Raw genomic sequence first — 8,845 nt, 5'->3', positions numbered from 1 at the left:
ATGTTTCGTCATGTTCGGAGCTGGCTGAAATGAGTTTGAAATTTAGAAGTTGATTAATTTGGTTTTGAAGTGCGATTCTTGGTTCCGACATTATTTTATGTGATTCGAGGCTTCGAGTAGGTACGTAGTATGCTTATGGAGTTGTTGGTAAATTTGGACGGGGTCCCGGTTGGCTCGGATGTGTTTCGGACTACCCGGAGCAAAGTTAAAGTTGGCTGAAATTGCTGGGGTGTGCTGAAGTACTTCACGAACGCAAGGAGGGCCCCGCGAATGTGATGGAAGATCTGGTTCCTCTTTGCGAACACGGATCCCCCTTCGTGAACGCGAAGAAGGAAGGGACTGAGTTGGTCTGGAAGACTGTTGGCCTACGCGAACGTGTCCGGGGGATCACGAACGCGGAAGGCTGGGAGATGGTGCATCGCGAACGCGACCGGTCTTTCGCGAATGCGAAGAGAATTTTTGGTCAGCTAGAAGAGTTGGTCTTTGCGATCGCGAGTGACCTTCCGCGTTCGCGAAGAAGAAATCCCTAGGCAGACTACTTTATATTTCGGGACTTACCCCATTTCTCTCACATTTTTACTTGGTTTGGACGAATTTGAGAGCTCTTTTGAGGGGAGATTTTAGTCAACATCACAAGGTAAGTGAATTCTACCAATTCCTTAATTAAAATACATGAATTGTGGGTAGATTTTAACATAAAATTTATGAAATTTTATGATTTTTGTTGAAGAACCTAGGGTTTGGTAAAAATGAGATTTGACCATGAAATTAAAAGTAAGTGATAAAAATGAGTTTGTAATGTCATGTGTAATATTTATCTAAGAATATTTTCGGAATTCGGATACGTGGGCCGGGGTAGTTTTTATGGACTTTTCGAACTGGATTAGAAAATTACTCTAATAGTTGAATTATGAACTTTTGAGTATATATTGATTAGTTTGTACGACTTTTGACTAGTTTCGGATTGCTCAGCGTCGTTTGGGGATTACTAATGAGGTCTTAGAGCCGAGTAGTGAGCTTCGAAGCGAGGTAAGTCTCTTGCCTAATCTTATAAGAGGGAATTATTCCCATATGTGTATAAATTATTGCGTGCTACTTGTTGTGGGGGATACATACGCATGAGTTGACGAGAGTCCGTACGTAGCTATATTCATATTTATATCCGGGTAGACTTAGATTCACATCATGCCTTAAATGTGCTATTTGTATTAATCTTATATATTTGATTTTTTTAAATTTTGACTGGGATTGAGACTAGAATAAAATATTGACCGAGTCTCTTAAATTTGATATTATGAAATATTTGATGAACGGTAGTTCAGTGTCTTCTCGATTCACATGTATTTTTCGCGAGCGAGAGAGTTTCTCTACTCTTATGGGATCGGGTCGTTCGTCTCAGCAGGATTATAAATTATTCTTATGGGATCGGGTTGTTCGCCTCAGTAGTGTTGTAAATTATTCTTATGAGATCAGGTTGTTTGCCTCGACAGTATTGTGAGTTATTCTTATGGGATCGGACCGTTCGCCTCGACAGAATTATGTAACACTATTTTTACGGGATCAAGATGTTCGCCTCGATAGACTCATGCGTAACACTTGAGATTTGATTTGGTATTGGTATCAGTTGATTTTGTGCCTTCGAGGCCGGTTATGTCATTTTAGTGATTTCGTAATAATCCATGTTTGGAAGTTTATTATTAAAGCTTATTTGTTTCGTTGTTACTTGTTGTGTTTTATACTTGTCTACTTTATATTTTTTATTATTTTACCACTAGTAAGTGTCAAGTTGACCCCTTGTCACTACTTCTTCAGGTTAGACTAGATACTTACTGGTTACATATTGATTTATGTACTCATGCTATACTTCTGCACTGATTATTCAGTATTGAGACATGCACTTCCAGTAGTCATACGGGCGCGTAGACGCATCACACGTAGACTTAGTGGTGAGCTGCCTTCCGTGCTTCGATCTGCAGCACCCGGAGTCTCCCTCTTTAATTTACCCGCGCTTCGCACGGTACTGTATTTGAAAGGCATTAATGAATGTATAAATGATCATTTTATAAATTTAGTGAGTTGGAGGAGATATAAATTGACATATAAAGTTAATTCTATTTATTGATGAAATAAAAATTATTAGATTTTCTTTAAAAAAGAAAACAAAATCACTTTCAAATCACTCTATGTATTTAAGTATACTAATATATCAGGAACACCATATATTTGTAAGACCAGTTTCATACTCAAAGTAAAACTATTATATCTGTTGCACCAATATATGCACTATTAGATTCTTTTCAATTGGCATCTTCTACAAAAAGTTAGCACAATTATTGATCTTCATCCAAAGGGGGGAAAAGAAAGAGGAGGAGGCAAATAGATTTTCTAAGTATCACATAATGGTTGCAATATAATCTTGAGATAAGTGAACAATCTTATACTAAATCAAAAGATCAGATATAAATAAAGAATAAATACTCCTTTTCAAGAAGTTTGTTATCTTTGATAATCAAGCAAAAATTGTGAAAAGTTTTGTTCTCTGCTTTCTTCTGTTCGTTATTGAAAGGATGATTGGAGATAACATTGGCAAAACTTAAGAGTTCATTTGCCTCCGGTTAGCGTCAATTATGTACTATTTCAAGAACAAATAGCAAACAAAGAAAAATAGGTTTACATGATAATCCACATGCACACTTGAAGTAAAGAGTACTACTCCTATTTGGTATCATGAATGCACAAACAAAATTTGGTCGAAGATAATGCGCTCATGTTACAAAGGTTTTTTCAAAAACCATAGCACACCATTCACTCCGGTTTCTTTCCTTTACACTCTCAACATTCAAGAAAATGTTATTTAGATAATTTTCAAAAGACACTACAAGTAAAACATACACTCACGTTTGTTAGAATCTTGTCAAATTAAATCCAATTTCCAGGAAACAAAAGTGACTATGCCAGATTTGTCTCAACACACGGGTCTGACTGATATCATCATCTGAGTTAAGCAACACTTCAAATCAACTTCCACATCCTGAAAATCCAAAACTTTTACCAAATTAGTCAACAAATCGTTCATTGTACACCCATGCTTTTATTAATAAATACAAACACTAAAAGAAAGGATATTGAATAAAGAATTTGAGTAGTTGTGCATAAAGTAAGTATGAAGATTTGAAACAGAAAAATAAACAAAAAAGAGCAAGAGGAAAACAGATTGAGAAACCAAAGGAATACATAGCTTAAAGTTCTGATTAGGTGGGAGTAAATTTGAAAGGAAAAGGTAGAGTAATTCTTTTGTAAGAATTAAGAGGTGTTATAATTTATAAATGTGGTAGACCTCTTCATATTTAGCCATTACACATTGTTGGTTGTTACTTTTATTTTTTGTAACTGAAATAAATATAATAAGATGTAATAAATAGGATAGAAAATTATCAGTTTTCAACTATTAAACAAATTAAATGGAAGAATGAAGGGAAAGAAAGCAAAAAAAAGAGAAAAAAGATAAATAGGATCCTTGGCCAAAGAGAGATGCCAAATCATCTTTTCCATTTCCAAATCTATATATATATATATATATATATATATATATATATATATATATATATATATATGGATTGTTCTGTCTATTTCATTTTAGACAGTAGTTGTAGTAATTTTGTATATTCCCTAGATTGCTCATGCACTTATGACACTGGGATTTGGGGGCTTCTAGTGGACTTTCACATTTGTATTTATTATCATTATCACTTGCCTTATGTACTATTCGTACTCGTTATTTTGGTAAAGCAGTACGTATGTTCCCATGAGTTTTAGATTTAATTCTATTTATCTAATAAAAATTTTCTATGTTTAAAAGTTAAAAATAGATAATTAAATTGGAGGTTTACCGTTGGTTTGCATAGCAGCATCGTTGTGCGTCATCACGACCTATTATGAGATTTGGGTCGTGATATATTAATTATAAGAATATACCGAAATAAAAAATTAGAGGTCAAATGGATAAAGCTTTATGGACAGAGATGAGTTTTATGGCGGAGAGAAGGGGTGGGGGGAGGGGAGGGGAGGGGTGATTTGGGTGATAAGGGAGATAGAGAAAAAAACTAGAAAATTATGGGGCGGTGTCAAATAAATAGGGCGGATATATTATACCCATATATGTGAAATAAAACCAGGAGCCACGTTGCCCCATAAAATGCTGCCAATGCATTAAAAATGGGCTCCATATCTGCTGCCGTTAAACGTAGGGATAATTTTATTAATAAAAATAATATGGTATATATTTTTGGAGTGAAAGAAGTAAATGTAAACCATTTAACAAATAATAAGTAGGAAATTAATATTCCTCGCTAAAATCGTGCCCACACAATTGCTACGACCAAGGAAGACCTATGGCAGAGAAGGTAGAGACTCACCTCTCCTTTCCTTCCTTTTCCTCTTCCCTAGTGATTCTCAACAAAATCACCTGCTCTTAGTCCAAAAACGCGAAACACCCACGTAGTAGGAAATAAGAAGACCTTTTTCTAATTCTCGAAGGTTTGATGATTTCCTGCAAACTTCCTCTTTCTTTTATGTAGTACTAATAATCTTTCTTCTTCTTTTCTTTCTTGGTTTTCATAACAAAAATCCCAAAGACAATCCAAGATTAATCCCATAGAGGGTTATTCATCCCATGAGAACATTGTGTCCAAATTTGGACAAGGCAGATGGGTTGGAGACAGTTTTGGAGGTCCCCATACCAGAGGAGATGTTTAACAATATGGGTAGCAATGCTGCCTTACAATGGCGGAATATGCGCAATCTTATGAGGGCTCAAAGTGCAGACACATATTCTTCTTCTTCTTATCATGCCGTTGTATCAAGTAATGATCAATTCATGTTCTTGTTTAAAATAGTTGGCTCTGCTCTTGTCCCTTTTCAAGCTCGATTGGACCATATTGCTGATAACATGCATGTTAGGGATGGTTTAATGGTAAGCACTCTATTCCTTGTTTCCTTTTCTGATTGAACATTCTTGAATGCGATTAAATCTTAAAATTGGATAGAATCTAAAATTTTACCCTGGGCAGATGCTCTTGTTCAACTCCTTAGATATGAATAAGGTTCAAGAAAAAAAGACAAAAGAAAAGATGATTTGTTTTAACTGATTTAGATTTCATTTTGAAAAATTATATATGTTGAACTCGTAACTCCTTATGGTCATCAGGAGGGTTCTACTGCTAAATACATAGTACAATAATATTTGGCAGCATGTGGAGGGCAAGGCACATTAAATTCGCTCAATAGCATGTGTGCAGTAGGGCAGGTGAAGATGGCTACATGGGACATGCATCAAAGTAGTGGTAACGCAAACTCGAAACGCCATTGTGAAGTTGGAGCCTTTGTGCTTTGGCAGAAGAACCCTAACCTGTGAGTTTTAGAATTGGTTGTTTCAGTTTGCAAGATAGGTACAGGAAGTAATGGGAAGGTTGCTTGGAGACAGTCTTCTTCTAGTTCTAGTGCTTCAAAAGGTCCTCCAAGACCCCTTAGAAGATTTTTCCAGGTACCCTTTTGCTGATGAAAGTGATATCAAATGAGAATATTTAACATATTTCCGTTGCTTACATAGACAATATTTCTGTAATTAATTCATGTCTCTAGTCTTTGCTTCAACAGAATGGAGACATAGTTGGAACAACCAAATATAATGAAATGAGAATTCTTTAATATATTTCGGTTGCTTACTTAGAATGCATGCATAATTTTGATGCAAAGTAAATTATTTAATTCTAATGCATATTCATGACTTTTTGCATGCTCATCCAACAGAATATAATTTATGTGCTTAAATTGACTTTAAGAGTCATTCAAGTGTGAGTTTATGTATTTCGATGAACAGGGCTTGGATCCTCGATCAACGGCCAATTTGTTCTTGAATGCTATTTGCGTTAGAGAAAAGACTATTAAGGATGAAGAATATTTTATTCTAAAACTAGAATCAAGCATAGACATGCTCAAGGCACAAAGTACGACAAATTTAGAAGTTGTCCATCACACAATATTGGGATACTTCAGCCAAAGGACAGGTCTTCTGATTCAATTTGAAGACACAAAATTAGTAAGATTGAAGTAACCAAAGGGGGATAGCAATGTCTTTTGGGAAACAAGTATGGAATCTATGCTCGAAGATTATAGGTACATTGAAGGTATCAACATTGCTCACAATGGAAAGACTGCAACAATAATTTACAGATATGGAAAGAACATAGACTATAGAGCAAATATTGAAGAGACTTGGATGATTGAAGAGATTGATTTCAATATATATGGTTTGCCAATGGATTGTTTCTTGCCTCCTGCTGAATTTGAAGAGCAAGGAATGGGTTGCTGATGTGAAATCTTTTCGTGTATATATATATATATATATTAGATATTTTTCTTTTCTTGTCAAGAATATTTCAGGTGTATACTTATTTTTAGTTTTAACTCATGCACTCACTTAGGAGTCTCCCTCTCTCTCATCACATAATTACTAGATTGTTTAATGAGGTACTTTTTTTTTTCTTTTTCTGATTAAGCTTTTCAAATTTTTGCTTTTTTATTTGGTAGCATTACCATGTAATATTAGAGTTATATTGACCCACTAGTAACTCAGATGTTTACTTAGTTGTTGGACTTTCTCTGTTCAGCTTTTTTGTTTTTTGAACTTACAAGCGTCCTTTTGCTTTTAATATCTATCTCCCCCTAATATGCTTCTTGCATCACATTTTATCCATTTTCTTCAAACCAAAAAAATATACTTCTACATTGACTTGTATGGGATCTATGAAAGTAAATCTTATAGTGCCTATAGTACTGGACCAAATATAGAAAATCTAATGCTTGTGAAAAAGTGATGAAATATAATGTAATGAGAACATTGTTATATGTACTCTTGAATGTGATGACCCAAAATGTTATCTTTAAATTTAATAATTAATTTTGTATTCTAAGACCTCAACAAGCATTATTTGTCATTCCTCGACTTGCATGCGCAGTCCGTAAAATTTTTCGAAAAGTTTTCAGGTGAAAAATGGATTAAAATGTGAATTAGAGTTTTAAAACTCAACTAAGATGACTTTGATCAATATTTTGAGCAAACGGACTCGGATAAGTATTTTAACAGTTTTGGTAGGTCCGTATCATGATTTGAGACTTAGGCGTATGCTCGGAATCAAATTCCGAGGTCCCTAGCCCGAGATATGGATTTTTGATGAAAAAATAAAAGTTTAAGTTCAAATAGTGACTGGATGTCAAATTATGTACAAACGACCCCGGAATAGAATTTTGATGATTCCAACAGTTCCGTATGGTGATTTTAGACTTAGGAGCATAATCGTAATTTTATTTGAAAGTCCGTAGTGGAATTAAGTTGAAATACCAAAAGTTAAATTTTTGGGAAGTTTGATCGGGGGGGAGGTTGACTTTTTGATATTGAGGTCGGAATTCGATTCTGGAAATTAGAATAGGTCTGTTAGGTCATTTATGACTTGTGTGCAAAATTTAAAGTCATTCCGAATTGATTTGATGTGTTTCGGCATAAGAAATAAAATTTGAAAGTTCAAAATTTATATATTTTGATTTGAGGTGCGATTCATCGTTTTGATATTATTTGATGTGGTTTGAATCCTCGACTAAGTTCGTATTGTATTTTGAGACATGTTGGAATAATTGGTTAAGGTCCCGAGGGTCTCGGGTGGATTTCGGAAGGTAAACGGAATGGATTTCGGACAAAGAGGGTTGCTGGAAATTCCTGTTGCAGAAATTTCGCCAGAAACTTTTGGTGCGTGGAGCCAACTTTGGAAGCTTATATCTCGTAATTCATAAGGAATCAAAAAAGTTTCAAAACATAAAAGTTGTGGTCGTTTAATTCTAGTTTCTATAAAGTTAAACCATTCATTATTTGGACATTTGTACAGAAAGTTATGATGGATTGAATGAAGGCTCGTAGAGCAGTTTTCTAATGCATGGAGCCGACTTTGAAAGCTTATATCTCGCAATTCATAAGGAATCAGAAAACTTTCAAAACATGAAAGTTGTAGTCGTTTGATTCTAGTTTCCAGAAAGTTAACCCATTTATTATTTGGACATTTGTACATAAAGTTATGATTAATTGAAGGAAGGCTAGTACAAACAAGTTCTGATGGACTTTTAGTGACGGAAAATGGACTTTTAGTGACGGATGGGCATAAACTTAAGTACCAAAAATGGTCATTTCCTTAATTTCGTTTTGGATTTACGGTTCTTGGGCGATTTTTGGGCGATTTTTACGGAAAAACATTGGGGTAAGTGTTCCTTATCCTATATTGATTATATTTCATGATTCCATACTCATTTACATCATGAATCCGTGAATTTATGAAAGAAAAATCAAGATTTTTGCAAAATCTTTCAAAAATGAAAATTTAAGATTTGGAGGTCAAGTTGTTATCGGAATTTGGTAAAATTGGTATGGGTGGACTCGTAATTGAATGGGTTATCGGATTTTGTAAGTTTCACCGGATTCCGAGATGTGATCCCCAAGGGCAAATTTTGAGCTAATTTCAGATTTTATTGAAAAATATAATATTTTCTTATGAAATTGATTACTATAATTTTTGTTGACTGTATCGAATTAATTATGACTAGATACGAGTCGATGGAGTCAAAAAATTGAGGAAAAGGTATAATACTTGGTTAAATTGGAGCAAGTCGGGGTAAGTGACTTGTCTAACCTTGTGTGGGGAAAATTCCCCTAGGATAGATAATTGTAATGTGTGAAAAGTCGTGTACACGAGGTGACGAGTGTGTACACGGGTTAAATGTGAAAGATTATGTTTTAAATTGT

General features: G+C 34.7%; 1 pseudogene; it reads left to right on the top strand.

Annotated features, from left to right (window-relative positions):
• Nucleotides 1-4,672: 4,672 nt before the first annotated feature.
• Nucleotides 4,673-6,532, top strand: LOC104085862 (uncharacterized; annotated as a pseudogene).
• The last annotated feature ends 2,313 nt before the right edge of the window (nt 6,533-8,845 follow it).

This window comes from Nicotiana tomentosiformis, chromosome 11 (assembly GCF_000390325.3).
Source record: "Nicotiana tomentosiformis chromosome 11, ASM39032v3, whole genome shotgun sequence".
NCBI lineage: Eukaryota > Viridiplantae > Streptophyta > Magnoliopsida > Solanales > Solanaceae > Nicotiana > Nicotiana tomentosiformis.
Note: the sequence above shows the minus strand (reverse complement) of the source record. Positions and strands in the feature narration are given on the sequence as shown.